We start from the raw sequence: 16,471 nt of genomic DNA, 5'->3' as shown, positions 1-16,471 counted from the left end.
AGCAGTCAGCGGCCCAGTGAATCGGGAGCGGTCGGCGGCCCAGTGAATCGGGAGCAGTCAGCGGCCCAGTGAATCGGAGCGGCCCAGTGAATCGGGAGCGGTCAGCGGCCCAGTGAATCGGAGCGGTCGGCGGCCCAGTGAATCGGGAGCGGTCGGCGGCCCAGTGAATCGGAGCGGTCGGCGGCCCAGTGAATCGGAGCCGTCAGCGGCCCAGTGAATCGGAGCCGTCAGCGGCCCAGTGAATCGGAGCCGTCAGCGGCCCAGTGAATCGGAGCCGTCAGCGGCCCAGTGAATCGGAGCCGTCAGCGGCCCAGTGAATCGGAGCCGTCAGCGGCCCAGTGAATCGGAGCCGTCAGCGGCCCAGTGAATCGGAGCCGTCAGCGGCCCAGTGAATCGGAGCCGTCAGCGGCCCAGTGAATCGGAGCCGTCAGCGGCCCAGTGAATCGGAGCCGTCAGCGGCCAGTGAATCGGAGCCGTCAGCGGCCCAGTGAATCGGAGCCGTCAGCGGCCCAGTGAATCGGGAGCGGTCGGCGGCCCAGTGAATCGGAGCCGTCAGCGGCCCAGTGAATCGGAGCCGTCAGCGGCCCAGTGAATCGGAGCGGTCGGCGGCCCAGTGAATCGGAGCGGTCAGCCCACCTCATCCATTACCTCAACATCTTCATTATAATGTGGATCTGAAAACAGCATGCAATGCTCTCACTGTTGTTTTACTGCACCCCGCAGTAAGGTGCGGGGGGGGGTTTGGAGATTAAACTATTTGAGTTTTCATTTCACAACAGACAGAAACTGAACGTGCAAATATTTGATAAACAGATTTTTTTTAAAAATAGCAAACGAGGCAATCCTTTCAATTAGAGCCACCCTCTTGAAGAGTTATTTTTTTTAAAGCTTTGTTATTTATAGCAAATTCTGTAGAGAGCCCAAGATCAGAGAAGTGGCTGTTTTGTGGCTGAAAACAGTTAAACTCCTTCACAACCAACACCTGCAGCAACTTAACCCTGAGTATCGCACACTGTGGGAAATACTCACTGTGGTTTAACATCATGGCTCTACAGAGATTCGGCAAACAGGCTCCCACAGCAGATAAACAGTCCCTCAAGGGACCAATAACTTTCAACCCATCTCTGTACGAAAATAACTGAACCGGAGGGATGTGGTGGGGAGATGGGGCTCCCCAGGGGCTGGTTTAGCACAGGGCTAAATCGCTGGCTTTTAAAGCAGACCAAGGCAGGCCAGCAGCACGGTTCAATTCCTGTACCAGCCTCCCCAAACAGGCACCGGAATGTGGCGACTAGGGGCTTTTCACAGTAACTTCATTGAAGCCTACTTGTGACAATAAGCGATTTTCATTTTCATTTCATCATATTACTCACTGCTCCAAGGGGCAACAGCTGCATCAGACACAACCCAGACGGGGAACTTATGGGCCATTAAGTTACACACCCTGATGTTAATTTTGCAGCCTGACACCACCAATCTAGCTGTGGAAGGGAATTGAACTATTTCCAAAAACCAACCGCATTAACACTTACTCCAGCTTCACTGTAAAACGGTGCCTTACAAGCCAGCCCACAGATATCAGCATGATTACAACTGGCCGGCAGTCACCACGCTGCTCTGCATGTCAGCAAACATACTTCTGGGAATCAGCATCAACTCTTCTGTACTGGTTAGAACTGAATTTACACTTAAAAAAATGCTGAACTAAAAGCAGAAGTGCAGGCTTTAACTGACAGGTCAGCAAAGTTCAATAATTGCTTGTCGCAAGATTAACCCTAATTTTGGAACTACATACCATGGCACAAGAAAGTATATACTGAGCAGAGCACTAGCATCCAAAAACTATTTAGCAACATTAATTACCCAGGAACGTGAAGAATCCAGGAGGTTGTAGCTAGATTTTTGGGGCAATGTATGTTTGGAACACAATAAATCAAACTGAAACAATAAACGTCGGGCTAAACAAAAGATCTGCAGAGTTCTATACTGTCATTTGAGAATGGCAAGGGAGCTGGGGGGGGTATATGGAGGATGGGTACGGTGGATCCATGGCACTTTCAGAATCCAGGGGGAAGGGAGGGTTCCTTCTTTTCACACGTCTATAAGGTGTATTCGAGGATTGATTACTTTGTAGTGAGTCGGGAGATTTTGGTTGGGGTGGAGGGGGCAGAGTATGCGGGGATAGTTATCTCGGACCATGCACCCTACTGGCTGGATATTCGGTTCAGTACGGGACGAGAGCAGAGGCCGGGGTGGAGGTTTGGCTAGGGGTTGTTGGCGGATGGAGGTTTTTGTGATGAGGTGCGGTTGGCGATTAGGGATTATGTGGAGTTCAATCGGAATGGGGAGTACTGAAAGCAGTGGTCCAAGGAGAAATTATCTCATTTACGGTTCGTGCGAATAAGGAAAGGAGGGCGGAACATGACCGTCTCGTGAGCGAGATAGTGGAGGTGGACAGGGAATATTCGAGGGTGCCCACCGTTGAGGGATTGGCGAGGAGGAAAAGGTTGCAGGGGCGATTTGACAGGCTGACAACGGGGAGGGCAGTAGGGAAACTGCGTAGGGCAAGAGGGGTGCAATACGAGTACGGGGAGAAGGCGAGCCGCATGCTGGCGCACCAGCTGCGGAAGCAGGCTGCTTCCAGGGAAATATTGAAGATCCGGGCTGGGGGGGGGGGGTGTCAGAGCCAGGGAAGATAAATGAGGCATTTAGAGAGTACTACCAGGGACTTTGAGGCAGACCCGGGAGGAGAGGAGGGGGACATGAGGTAGTTTCTGGACGAGCTGGAATTTCCCCAGGTGGAGGAAGCAAAGAGGCTGGCGTTGGAGGAGCCCCTGGGGCTGGGGGAGGTGCTGGATAGTATCAGGGGTATGAAGTCGGGGAAGGCCCCTGGGCCGGATGGGTACCCGGCAGAATTTTATTAGGAATTTGCGGCGGACCTGGCACCACATCTGTTGGGGTGTTTAATGAAGCGCTGGAGAAGGGGGAGTTGCCGGAGACGATGAAGCAGACAGTAATGACACTAATGGGTTAAGCCATGGGGTACAGGTCTCTGGCACAGAGTCTGTCCCTGTTGCTCAGGAGGGAAGGGGGGAAGAGGAGCAGAGTATTAGTCATTGGAGACTCCATAGTTAGGGGGATAGATAGGAGATTCTGTGGGAACGAGAGAGACTCGCGGTTGGTGTGTTGCCTCCCAGGTGCGTGATGTCTCGGATCGTGTTTTTGGGATCCTGAAGGGGGAGGGGGAGCAGCCCCAATGCGTGGTCCACATAGGTACCAACGACATAGGTAGGAAAAGGGATGGGGATGTAAGGCAGGAATTCAGGGAGCTAGGGTGGAAACTTAGATCTAGGACAAACAGAGTTATCATCTCTGGGTTGTTACCCGTGCCACGTGATAGCGAGGCGAGGAATAGGGAGAGAGGGGAGCTGAACACGTGGCTACAGGGATGGTGCAGGAGGGAGGGTTTCAGATTTCTGGATAATTGGGGCTCATTCTGGAGTCGGTGGGACCTCTACAAACGGGATGGTCTGCACCTGGACCAGAGGGGTACCAATATCCTTGGGGGGGGGGGGGGGGGGGGGGAATTTGCTAATGCTCTTCGGGAGGGTTTAAACTAGTTCAGCAGGGGCTTGGGAACCTGAATTGTAGCTCCAGTATACAGAAGGTTGAGAGTAGTGAGGTCATGAGTAGGGTTTCAATGTTGCAGGAGTGTACCGGCAGGCAGGAAGGTGGTTTAAAGTGGGTCTTCTTCAATGCCAGGAGCATCCGGAATAAGGTGGGTGAACCTGCGGCATGGGTTGGTACCTGGGAATTCGATGTTGTGGCCATTTCGGAGACATGGATAGAGCAGGGACAGGAATGGTTGTTGCATGTGCCGGGATTTAGATATTTCAGTAAGCTCAGGGAAGGTGGTAAAAGAGGGGGAGGGGTGGCATTGTTAGTCAAGGACAGTATTACAGTGGCAGAAAGGACGTTTGATGAGGACTCGTCTACTGAGGTAGTATAGGCTGAGGTTAGAAACAGGAAAGGAGAGGTCACCCTGTTAGGGGGTTTCGATAGGACTCTGAAAAGTTCCAGAGATGTAGAGGAAAGGATTGCAAAGACGATTCTGGATAGGAGCGAAAGCAACAGGGTAGTTGTTATGTGGGACTTTAACTTTCCAAATATTGACTGGAAACGCTATAGTTCGAGTACATTAGATGGGTCCGTTTTTGTCCAATGTGTGCAGGAGGGTTTCCTGACACAGTATGTAGATAGGCCAACGAGAGGCGAGGCCACATTGGATTTGGTACTGGGTAATGAATCAGGACAGGTGTTAGATTTGGAGGTAGGTGAGCACTTTGGTGATAGTGACCACAATTCGATTACGGTTACTTTAGTGATGGAAAGGGATAGGTATATACCGCAGAGCAAGAGTTATATCTGGGGGAAATGCAATTATGATGCGATGAGGCAAGACTTAGGATACATCGGATGGAGAGGAAAACTGCAAGAGATGGGCACAATGGAAATGTGGAGCTTGTTCAAGGAACAGCTACTGCGTGTCCTTGATAAGTATGTACCTGTCAGGCAGGGAGGAAGTGGTCGAGTGAGGGAACCGTGGTTTACTAAAGCAGTCGAAACACTTGTCAAGAGGAAGAAGGAGACTTGTGTAAAGATGAGACATGAAGGTTCAGTTAGGGTGCTCGAGAGTTACAAGTTAGCTAGGAAGGACCTAAAGGGAGAGCTAAGAGGAGCCAGGAGGGGACATGAGAAGTCTTTGGCAGGTAGGATCAAGGATAACCCTAAAGCTTTCTATAGATATGTCAGGAATAAAAGAATGACTAGGGTAAGAGTAGGGCCAGTCAAGGACAGTAGTGGGAAGTTGTGCTTGGAGTCCGAGGAGATAGGAGAGGTGCTAAATGAATATTTTTCGTCAGTATTCACATAGGAAAAAGACAATGTTGTCGAGGAGAATACGGAGATTCAGGCTACTAGACTAGAAGGGCTAGAGGTTCATAAGGAGGAGGTGTTAGCAATTCTGGAAAGTGTGAAAATAGATAAGTCACCTGGGCCGGATGGGATTTATCCTAGGATTCTCTGGGAAGCTAGGGAGGAGATTGCTGAGCCTTTGGCCTTGATCTTTAAGTCATCTTTGTCTACAGGAATAGTGCCAGAAGACTGGAGGATAGCAAATGTTGTCCCCTTGTTCAAGAAAGGGAGTAGAGATAACCCTGGTAACTATAGACCAGTGAGCCTTACTTCTGTTGTGGGAAAAATCTTGGAAAGGTTCATAAGAGATAGGATGTATAATCATCTGGAAAGGAATAATTTGATTAGAGATAGTCAACACGGTTTTGTGAAGGGTAGGTCGTGCCTCACAAACCTTAGAGTTCTTTGAGAAGGTGACCAAACAGGTGGATGAGGGTAAAGCAGTTGATGTGGTGTATATGGATTTCAGTAAAGCGTTTGATAAGGTTCCCCATGGTAGGTTACTGCAGAAAATATGGAGGCATGGGATTCAGGGTGATTTAGCAGTTTGGATCAGAAATTGGCTAGCTGGAAGAAGACAAAGGGTGGTGGTTGATGGGAAATGTTCAGACTGGAGTCCAGTTACTAGTGGTGTACCACAAGGATCTGTTTTGGGGCCACTGCTGTTTGTCATTTTTATAAATGACCTGGAGGAGGGCGTAGAAGGATGGGTGAGTAAATTTGCAGATGACACTAATGTCGGTGGAGTTGTGGACAGTGTGGAAATTTGTTACAAGTTACAGAGGGACATAGATAAGCTGCAGCGCTGGGCTGAGAGGTGGCAAATGGAGTTTAATGCAGAAAAGTGAGGGGTGATTCATTTTGGAAGGAATAACAGGAAGACAGAGTACTGGGCTAATGGTAAGATCCTTGGCAATGTGGATGAGCAGAGAGATCTCGGTGTCCATGTACATAGATCCCTGAAAGTTGCCACCCAGGTTGAGAGGGTTGTTAAGAAGGCGTACGGTGTATTAGCTTTTATTGGTAGAGGGATTGAGTTTAGGAGCCATGAGGTCAAGTTGCAGCTATACAACACTCTGGTGCGGCCGCATTTGGAGTATTGCGTGCAATTCTGGTCGCCGCATTATAGGAAGGATGTGGAAGCATTGGAAAGGGTGCAGAGGAGATTTACCAGAATGTTGCCCGGTATGGAGGGAAGATCTTGAGGAAAGGCTGAGGGACTTGAGGCTGTTTTCGTTAGAGAGAAGAAGGTTAAGAGGTGACTTAATTGAGGCATACAAGATGATCAGAGGATTGGATAGGGTGGACAGTGGGAGCCTTTTTCCTCGGATGGTGATGTCTAGCATGAGGGGACATAGCTTTAAATTGAGGGGAGATAGATATAAGACAGATATCAGAGGTAGGTTCTTTACTCAGAGTAGTAAGGGTGTGGAATGCCCTGCCTGCAACAGTAGTGGACTCGCCAACACTAAGGGTATTCAAATGGTCATTGGATAGACATATGGACGATAAGGGAATAGTGTAGATGGGCTTTAGAGTGGTTTCACAGGTCGGCGCAACATCAAGGGCCGAAGGGCCTGTACTGCGCTGTAATGTTCTTGTTCTAATCCCCCAAAAAGGGAAGGATCCGGTGGAATATAGACCCATATCACTATTGAACACGGATGTGAAAGTATTGACTAAGTTGTAGGCGGGGAGAATGAAGGAGTGTGTCCCGGGGGTGGTTGCAGAAGATCAAACAGGCTTTGTGACGGGCAGGCAGCTCACGAGTAATATAAGACGGCTGTTGAATGTGGTGATGAATCCGTCGAGAGCTCTGGTACCGGACGTGGTGGTGTCCATGGACCCGGAGAAAGCATTTGATCGGATGGAGTGGCGGTACTTGTTTGAAGTTTTGGGTCGAGATTTGTGGCATGGTTGCGGTTCCTGTATGTGGCGCCAAGAGCAAGGGTGAGGACGAATGATACGAGCTCACAAAGCTTTGACTTACACAGGGTTACGAGGCAGGGGTGCCCGCTGTCGCCGCTGCTGTTTGCGCTGGCCATGGAGCCATTGGCGATGGCTCTCAGGGGGTCGGCAGAGTGACAGGGGATAATGAGGGGACAGAGGGAGCATCGGGTGTCGCTCAATGACGATTACTTCTTGCTGTATGTTTTGGATCCGTTGGAGTGTATGGGAAGGATTATGGGCCTGTTGGGGAGGTTTGGAGAGTTCTCGGGATACAAGCTGAATGTAGGGAAAAGAGAGAGATTCCCGATGGAATGAGCTGGCACAGCGGGCCAATTTAGGGGGGGATGCCATTTATGGTAGCGAAGGATAGATTTAGGTAGTTAGGGGTTCAGGTAGCGAGGGAATGGACGAGGCTCCATAAGTGGAACTTAACAAAGCTGGTGGAGGAGGCCAGGGAGGATCTTAAGAGGTGGGATACACTGCACTTAACATTGGAGGGGAGGGTCCAAGTGGCAAAAATGAATATTCTGCCGAGGTTCTTGTTTCTCTTTCAGGCTCTCCCGATCTTTATACCAAAGGCCTTTTTTCGGAAAGTGGACACAATCATCTCTGATTTTGTATGGGCGGGGAAGGTGCCGAGGGTGGGGAGGACCCGGCTACAGAGGCAGAGGCAGCAGGGGGGGTTGGCGTTGCCAAACTTGCTTCATTATTATTGGGCGGCGAATGTGGACAGGGTGCGGCGGTGGTGGGAAGGAGAAGGGGTAGAGTGGGTTAGGGTGGAGGAGGAATCTTGTAAGGGGTCCAGTTTGAGGGCTATGGTGACGGCAGCATTGCCAATGGCTCCGAGTAGGTATTCAGGGAGCCCAGTGGTGCAGTCCACGGTGAAGATATGGAATCAGCTGAGGAGGCATTTTAGGGTGGAAGGGATGTCGGTGCTAACGCCGCTGTGCGAGAGTCATGGGTTTGAGCCGGGGGGGGGGGGAATGGATAGTGTATACAGGAGGTGGAGGGAAGTGGGGCTGGTCAAGGTGAGGGATTTGTATTTGAAGGAAGGGTTCGCCAGTCTGGAGGAGCTCAGGGAGAGGGTAGAGCTGCCGAGGGGGAGTGAGTTCAGGTATCTGCAGGTTAGGGACTTTGCACGAAAGGTCTGGAAGGGGTTCCCGAGATTGCCGGGATACACCCTGCTGGAGCGACTGCTGCTTCCGGATGTGGAAGGGGAGGGAAGAATTGGGGATATATACAAGTGGCTGGGGGAGCAGGGAGGCGAGCGGGTGGTGAAGATCAAGAAGAAATGGGAAGCGGAGTTGGGAATGGAGATCAATTGGGGAGTATGGAGTGAGGCACTGCAAAGAATAAACGAGACCTCCCCTTGTGCAAGGATGAGCCTGATACAGTTTAAGGTGGTGCACAGGGTGCATATGACTCGGGCGAGAATTAGTGGGTTCTTTCAGGGGGCAGCAGATGAGTGTGAGAGGTGTGGGCAGGGGCCAGCGAATCACGCGCACATGTTTTGGGGTTGCGGAAAATTGGGAAGATTTTGGGCGGGAGTGTTCGCGGTCTTAGCCAGGATAGTGGAGGAGGAGGTGGACCCCTGACCCTTTGGTGGCGATATTTGGGGTTTCAGAGAAGCCGGAGCTCATGGAGAGAAGGAAGGCCGATGTCTTGGTCTTCACCTCTCTGATTGCACGGCGACGGATTTTGCTGGAGTGGCGGTCGGCATCGCCACCGGGGGTAGCAGCTTGGTTGGGTGACCTGTATGACTTCCTGTTAGAGAAGATAAAGTATGAGTTAAGGGGCTCAGCAGGGAAGTTTGAGAAAAGGTGGGGGATGTTTGTGAGAGTGTTTGAGGAGCTGTTCGTCACAGTGGGGTGGGTGATGGGGAGGTGAAAAAGGAGAAAAATCTGTACAAGCTGTATAGTTGATTGTTGGGAAGAATGTTTCCCGGGGTGTTTATTTGCTGTAACCTACTTTGATACAAGTTTGAATACAAAGAACAAAGAAATGTACAGCACAGGAACAGGCCCTTCGGCCCTCCAAGCCCGTGCCGACCATGCTGCCCGACTAAACTACAATCTTCTACACTTCCTGGGTCCGTATCCCTCTATTCCCATCCTATTCATGCATTTGTCAAAACGCCCTTTAAATGTCACTATCGTCCCTGCTTCCACCACCCCCTCTGGCAGCGAGTTCCAGGCACCCACTACCCTCTGTGTAAAAAACTTGCCTCATACATCTACTCTAAACCTTGCCCCTCTCACTTTAAACCTATGCCCCCTAGTAATTGACCCCTCTACCCTGGGGAAAAGCCTCTGACTATCCACTCTGTCTATGCCCCTCATAATTTTGTTCCAGTGAGAACAAACCGAGTTTATTCAATCGCTCCTCATAGCTAATGCCCTCCATACCAGGCAACATTCTGGTAAATCTCTTCTGCACCCTCTCTAAAGCCTCCACATCCTTCTGGTAGTGTGGCGACCAGAATTGAACATTATACTCCAAGTGTGGCCTAACTAAGGTTCTATACAGCTGCAACATGACTTGCCAAATCTTATACTCAATGCCCCGGCCAATGAAGGCAAGCATGCCGTATGCCTTCTTGACTACCTTCTCCACCTGTGTTGCCCCTTTCAATGACCTGTGGACCTGTACTCCTAGATCTCTTTGACTTTCAATACTCTTGAGGGTTCTACCATTCACTGTATATTCCCTACCTGCATTAGACCTTCCAAAATGCATTACCTCACATTTGTCCGGATTAAACTCCATCTGCCATCTCTCCGCCCAAGTCTCCAGACAATCTAAATCCTGCTGTATCCTCCGACAGTCCTCATCGCAATCCGCAATTCCACCAACCTTTGTGTCGTCTGCAAACTTACTAATCAGACCAGTTACATTTTCCTCCAAATCATTTATATATACTACAAAGAGCAAAGGTCCCAGCACTGATCCCTGTGGAACACCACTGGTCACAGCCCTCCAATTAGAAAAGCATCCCTCGACTTCCGGGTGCGGCGATGACCAGCTGAGTCGCATGTTTCGGCAGCTCCCGGTGTAACGGACTTTTGGGCTCTTAATAAGAGCCCCAACGGCAATTTTAATGGCTAAAAGTACTGTGCGGTGAACCAGAAGGGAATCCCCCCTGTATACGGATGGAAAAAGGAGAGGAAGGTGGCCGGATTGCGGTGGATCCTTTAGAGCAGCGGCAAGTAAGGAAAGCAAAAACCAAGGTGGCGTCGGAAGGTGGCAGTTTAATATGGGGCCCTGAACAACACAAATTTTTGAAACGCTGCGTGGAAGAACTCAAAAAGGAAATGAAGAAGGAGCTGTTGGCCCCGATATTACAGGCGATCGAAGGGCTAAAGGAGGAGCAAAAGACTCAGGAGCGGGAGCTTCGGGTCGTGAAGGCAAAGGCTGCCGAGAATGAGGACGATATACAGGGCCTGGTGGTGAAGACTGAGATGCACGAGGCACACCATAAACGATGTGTGGAAAGGCTGGAGGTGCTGGAGAACAACGCGAGGAGGAACAACCTAAGGATTCTTGGCCTTCCTGAAGGTGCGGAGGGAGCGGACGTCGGGGCATATGTGAGCACGATGCTGCACTCGTTAATGGGAGCGGAGGCCCCGGCGGGTCCGCTGGAGGTGGAGGGAGCATACCGAGTGATGGCGTGAGGACCGAGAGCAGGAGAAATTCCTAGAGCCATAGTGGTGAGATTCCTCCGTTTTAAGGACAGAGATGGTCCTTAGATGGGCAAAGAAAACTCGGAGCAGTAAGTGGGAGAACGCAGTGATCCGCGTATACCAAGACTGGAGTGCGGAGGTGGCGAGAAGGAGGGCGAGCTTTAATTGGGCCAAGGCGGTGCTTCACAAAAAGATGATAAAATTCGGAATGCTGCAACCGGCAAGACTGTGGGTCACATATCAAGGGAGGCACCACTACTTTGAGACGGCGGATGAACAAAGAACAACAAAGAACAAAGAAATGTACAGCACAGGAACAGGCCCTTCGGCCCTCCAAGCCCGTGCCGACCATACTGCCCGACTAAACTACAATCTTCTACACTTCCTGGGTCCGTATCCCTCTATTCCCATCCTATTCATATATTTGTCAAGATGCCACTTAAACGTCACTATCGTCCCTGCTTCCACTACCTCCTCCGGTAGCGAGTTCCAGGCACCCACTACCCTCTGCGTAAAAAACTTGCCTCGTACATCTACTCTAAACCTTGCCCCTCTCACCTTAAACCTATGCCCCCTAGTAATTGACCCCTCTACCCTGGGGAAAAGCCTCTGACTATCCACTCTGTCTATGCCCCTCATAATTTTGTATACCTCTATCAGGTCGCCCCTCAACCTCCTTCGTTCCAGTGAGAACAAACCAAGTTTATTCAATCGCTCCTCATAGCTTATGCCCTCCATACCAGGCAACATTCTGGTAAATCTCTTCTGCACCCTCTCTAAAGCCTCCACATCCTTCTGGTAGTGTGGCGACCAGAATTGAACACTATACTCCAAGTGTGGCCTAACTAAGGTTCTATACAGCTGCAACATGACTTGCCAATTCTTATACTCAATGCCCCGGCCAATGAAGGCAAGCATGCCGTATGCCTTCTTGACTACCTTCTCCACCTGTGTTGCCCCTTTCAATGACCTGTGGACCTGTACTCCTAGATCTCTTTGACTTTCAATACTCTTGAGGGTTCTACCATTCACTGTATATTCCCTACCTGCATTAGCCCTTCCAAAATGCATTACCTCACATTTGTCCGGATTAAACTCCATCTGCCATCTCTCCGCCCAAGTCTCCAGACAATCTAAATCCTGCTGTATCCTCAGACAGTCCTCATCGCTATCCGCAATTCCACCAACCTTTGTGTCGTCTGCAAACTTACTAATCAGACCAGTTACATTTTCCTCCAAATCATTTATATATACTACAAAGAGCAAAGGTCCCAGCACTGATCCCTGTGGAACACCACTGGTCACAGCCCTCCAATGAGAAAAGCATCCCTCCATTGCTACCCTCTGCCTTCTATGGCCTAGCCAGTTCTGTATCCACCTTGCCAGTTCACCCCTGATCCCGTGTGACTTCACCTTTTGTACTAGTCTACAATGAGGGACCTTGTCAAAGGCCTTACTGAAGTCCATATAGACAACATCCACTGCCCTACCTGCATCAATCATCTTCGTGACCTCCTCGAAAAACTCTATCAAGTTAGTGAGACACAACCTCCCCTTTACAAAACCGTGCTGCCTCTCACTAATACGTCCATTTGCTTCCAAATGAGAGTAGATCCTGTCTCGAAGAATTCTCTCCAGTAATTTCCCTACCACTGAAGTAAGGCTCACCGGCCTGTAGTTCCCGGGATTATCCTTGCTACCCTTCTTAAACAGAGGAACAACATTGGCTATTCTCCAGTCCTCCGGGACATCCCCTGAAGACAGCGAGGATCCAAAGATTTCTGTCAAGGCCTCAGCAATTTCCTCTCCAGCCTCCTTCAGTATTCTGGGGTAGATCCCATCAGGCCCTGGGGACTTATCTACCTTAATATTTTTTAAGACACCCAACACCTCGTCTTTTTGGATCACAATGTGACCCAGGCTATCTACACCCCCTTCTCCAGACTCAACATCTACCAATTCCTTCTCTTTGGTGAATACTGATGCAAAGTATTCATTTAGTACCTCGCCCATTTCCTCTGGCTCCACACATAGATTCCCTTGCCTATCCTTCAGTGGGCCAACCCTTTCCCTGGCTACCCTCTTGCTTTTTATGTACGTGTAAAAAGCCTTGGGATTTTCCTTAACCCTATTTGCCAATGACTTTTCATGACCCCTTCTAGCCCTCCTGACTCCTTGCTTAAGTTCCTTCCTACTTTCCTTATATGCCACACAGGCTTCGTCTGTTCCCAACCTTTTAGCCCTGACAAATGCCTCCTTTTTCTTTTTGACGAGGCCTACAATATCACTCGTCATCCAAGGTTCCCGAAAATTGCCGTATTTATCTTTCTTCCTCACAGGAACATGCCTGTCCTGTATTCCTTTCAACTGACACTTGAAAGCCTCCCACATGTCAGATGTTGATTTGCCCTCAAACATCCGCCCCCAATCTATGTTCTTCAGTTCCCGCCTAATATTGTTATAATTAGCCTTCCCCCAATTTAGCACATTCATCCTCGGACCACTCTTATCCTTGTCCACCAGTACTTTAAAACTTACTGAATTGTGGCCACTGTTACCAAAATGCTCCCCTACTGAAACATCTACCACCTGGCCGGACTCATTCCCCAATACCAGGTCCAGTACCGCCCCTTCCCTAGTTGGACTGTTTACATATTGTTTTAAGAAGCCCTCCTGGATGCTCCTTACAAACTCCGCCCCGTCTAAGCCCCTGGCACTAAGTGAGTCCCAGTCAATATTGGGGAAGTTGAAGTCTCCCATCACCACAACCCTGTTGTTTTTACTCTTTTCCAAAATCTGTCTACCTATCTGCTCCTCTATCTCCCGCTGGCTGTTGGGAGGCCTGTAGTATACCCCCAACATTGTGACTGCACCCTTCTTATTCCTGATCTCTACCCATATCGCCTCACTGCCCTCTGAGGTGTCCTCCCGGAGTACAGCTGTGATATTCTCCCGAACAAGTAGCTCAACTCCACCTCCCCTTTTACATCCCCCTCTATCCCGCCTGAAACATCTAAATCCTGGAACGTTTAGCTGCCAATCCTGCCCTTCCCTCAACCAGGTCTCTGTAATGGCAACAACATCATAGTTCCAAGTAGTAATCCAAGCTCTAAGTTCATCTGCCTTACCCGTAATGCTCCTTGCATTAAAACATATGCACTTCAGGCCACCAGACCCGCTGTGTTCAGCAACTTCTCCCCGTCTGCTCTGCCTCAGAGCCACACTGTCCCTATTCCCTAGTTCTCCCTCAATGCTCTCACCTTCTGACCTATTGCTCCCGTGCCCACCCCCCTGCCATACTAGTTTAAACCCTCCCGTGTGACACTAGCAAACCTCGCGGCCAGGATATTTATGCCTCTCCGGTTTAGATGCAACCCGTCCTTCTTATACAGGTCACACCTGCCCCGGAAGAGCTCCCAGTGGTCCAGATAACGGAAACCCTCCCTCCTACACCAGCTGTTTAGCCACGTGTTTGTCTGCTCTATCTTCCTATTTCTAGCCTCACTGGCACGTGGCACAGGGAGTAATCCCGAGATTACAACCCTCGAGGTCCTGTCTTTTAACTTTCTGCCTAGCTCCCTGAACTCCTGCTGCAGGACCTCATGCCCCTTCCTGCCTATGTCGTTAGTACCAATATGTATAACGACCTCTGCCTGTTTGCCCTCCCTCTTCAGGATTCCCTCTACCCGTTCGGAGACATCCTGGACCCTGGCACCAGGGAGGCAACATACCATCCTGGAGTCTCTTTCACGTCCACAGAAGCGCCACAGAATGAGGCGTGGACTTTTATCGTGGAAGAAAAATTGGAATGAGCGGGTTATTAAAAAAAGAACGTTTGAAACAAAGTGGTGGGGTGAGTATGGGGGGGGCGAAGAAGGGGGGGAAAGAGGAGTTTTATGTTATTAATCCTGCGATGTGGTAACTTTTCTCTCTTCCACAGGAGGTGGTGGGGGGAGGAAAGGAGGTGGAGATGGGGCGTTGGCCATTGGGGGCGGGGCCAAGGGGGAAGCGCGGGCTCGGTTCCCGCGCTATGATAATCATGGCGGGAATAGGGAAGCAGGAAGGAGGGGGCATCGCACGGTGCGAGCCGAGGTCACGGGGGGAAGCCGAGGTCGGCCAGAGTTTGCTGACTTCTGGGAGCAACATGGGGGGTGTAACTACGCTAGTGGGGGATCTAGCGGGGGGGGTGAGAGGGGGGAATTATTGGGCTGCTGCTGCTGGGGAGAGGGGGGAGCTGGTATGGGGTGAGATGGGCGGGGGGGCACAGCCTGGGGGGGACACAGCTGCGTGGGAACCGGGTGAGGAGCTGGAAAAAGGGGATGGCTAATCCCCCCTAAAAGCCCCCCAACCCGGCTGATCACGTGGAACGTGAGAGGGCTGAACGGGCCGATAAAGAGGGCACAAGTACTCGCACACCTTAAGAAACTTAAGGCAGACGTGGTTATGTTACAGGAAACGCACTTGAAACTCATAGACCAGGTGAGACTACGCAAAGGTTGGGTGGGGCAGGTGTTCCATTCGGGGCTAGATGCGAAAAACAGGGGGGTGGCTATATTAGTGGGGAAGCGGGTAATGTTTGAGGCAAAGACTATAGTGGCAGATAGCGGGGGCAGATATGTGATGGTGAGTGGCAAACTACAGGGGGAGACGGTGGTTTTGGTAAATGTATATGCCCCGAACTGGGATGATGCCAATTTTATGAGGCGTATGCTAGGACGCATCCCGGACCTAGAGGTGGGAAAGTTGGTAATGGGGGGAGATTTCAATACGGGGTTGGAACCAGGGCTGGACAGGTCGAGGTCCAGGACTGGAAGGAGGCCGGCAGCAGCCAAGGTGCTTAAAGATTTTATGGAGCAGATGGGAGGAGTAGACCCGTGGAGATTTAGCAGGCCTAGGAGTAAGGAGTTTTCGTTTTTCTCCTATGTCCACAAAGTCTATTCGCGAATAGACTTTTTTGTTTTGGGAAGGGCGTTGATCCCGAAGGTGAGGGGAACGGAGTATACGGCTATAGCCATTTCGGATCACGCTCCACATTGGGTGGACTTAGAGATTGGGGAGGAAACAGAAGGGCGCCCACCCTGGAGAATGGACATGGGACTAATGGCAGATGAGGGGGTGTGTCTAAGGGTGAGGGGGTGCATTAAAAAGTACTTGGAACTCAATGATAATGGGGAGGTCCAGGTGGGAGTGGTCTGGGAGGCGCTGAAGGCAGTGGTTAGAGGGGAGCTGATATCAATAAGGGCACATAAAGGAAAGCAGGAGAGTAGGGAACGGGAGCGGTTGCTGCAAGAACTTCTGAGGGTGGACAGGCAATATGCGGAGGCACCGGAGGAGGGACTGTACAGGGAAAGGCAAAGGCTACACGTAGAATTTGACTTGCTGACAACGGGTACTGCAGAGGCACAGTGGAGGAAGGCACAGGGTGTACAGTACGAATATGGGGAGAAGGCGAGCAGGTTGCTGGCCCACCAATTGAGGAAAAGGGGAGCAGCAAGGGAAATAGGGGGAGTGAGGGATGTGGAAGGAGAGCTGGGGCGGGGGAGCGGAGAGAGTGAATGGAGTGTTCAAGGCATTTTATAAAAAATTATACGAAGCTCAACCCCCGGATGGGAGGGAGAGAATGATGGGCTTTCTGGACCGGCTGGAATTTCCCAAGGTGGAGGAGCAGGAAAGGGTGGGACTGGGAGCACAGATTGAAATAGAGGAAGTAGTGAAAGGAATTAGGAGCATGCAGGCGGGGAAGGCTCCGGGACCGGATGGATTCCCAGTTGAATTTTACAGGAAATATGTGGACTTGCTCGCCCCGCTACTGATGAGGACCTTTAATGAGGCAAAGGAAAGGGGACAGCTGCCCCCGACTATGTCTG

General features: G+C 50.7%; 1 protein-coding gene across 2 annotated transcripts in view; it reads right to left on the bottom strand.

Annotated features, from left to right (window-relative positions):
* Positions 1 to 16,471, bottom strand: part of stard3nl (STARD3 N-terminal like) — a 44,387-nt gene that overhangs the window by 13,401 nt on the left and 14,515 nt on the right. The window lies entirely within an intron of this gene.

This window comes from Scyliorhinus torazame, chromosome 11, assembly GCF_047496885.1.
Source record: "Scyliorhinus torazame isolate Kashiwa2021f chromosome 11, sScyTor2.1, whole genome shotgun sequence".
Taxonomy (NCBI): Eukaryota; Metazoa; Chordata; class Chondrichthyes; order Carcharhiniformes; family Scyliorhinidae; genus Scyliorhinus; species Scyliorhinus torazame.
Note: the sequence above shows the minus strand (reverse complement) of the source record. Positions and strands in the feature narration are given on the sequence as shown.